Below are 382 nucleotides of genomic sequence, written 5' to 3'. Positions count from 1 at the left end.
TGGAAGAAGCTGAAGTAAGACACACATACACATACAGCTCCCCTTACATAGAGAGATGAAAAATGCATACACAAAAGGATAGCCATAAACACCTCCATGTCTCTGAACTATGAGAGAGAGAGAACGCGTGCTCCACTCAAGGTCTGGAGGAAGCCGCCCGTGGTGACTCTACTCGATCCTGAAGTAGGGTGGAATCTTCCCCCCCCTTCTTGCGTCCCTCTGCTTTTGAAATTTTCCATACAGACACACAGGTCAGACGACATGAGCAGATGAACGGAGGACGACAGGGGCTGCTAGCTAGAGGGTTACACCTGGGCACATATAAAGATACCTGTATATGTGGATGCATGTCTAGAGGTATGCGTAGATAGATAGATAGATA

Source organism: Cystoisospora suis, assembly GCF_002600585.1.
Source record: "Cystoisospora suis strain Wien I chromosome Unknown contig_9532, whole genome shotgun sequence".
Lineage (NCBI taxonomy): Eukaryota > Apicomplexa > Conoidasida > Eucoccidiorida > Sarcocystidae > Cystoisospora > Cystoisospora suis.
The sequence above is the reverse complement of the archived record's forward strand: the minus strand, read 5'-3'. Positions refer to the sequence as shown.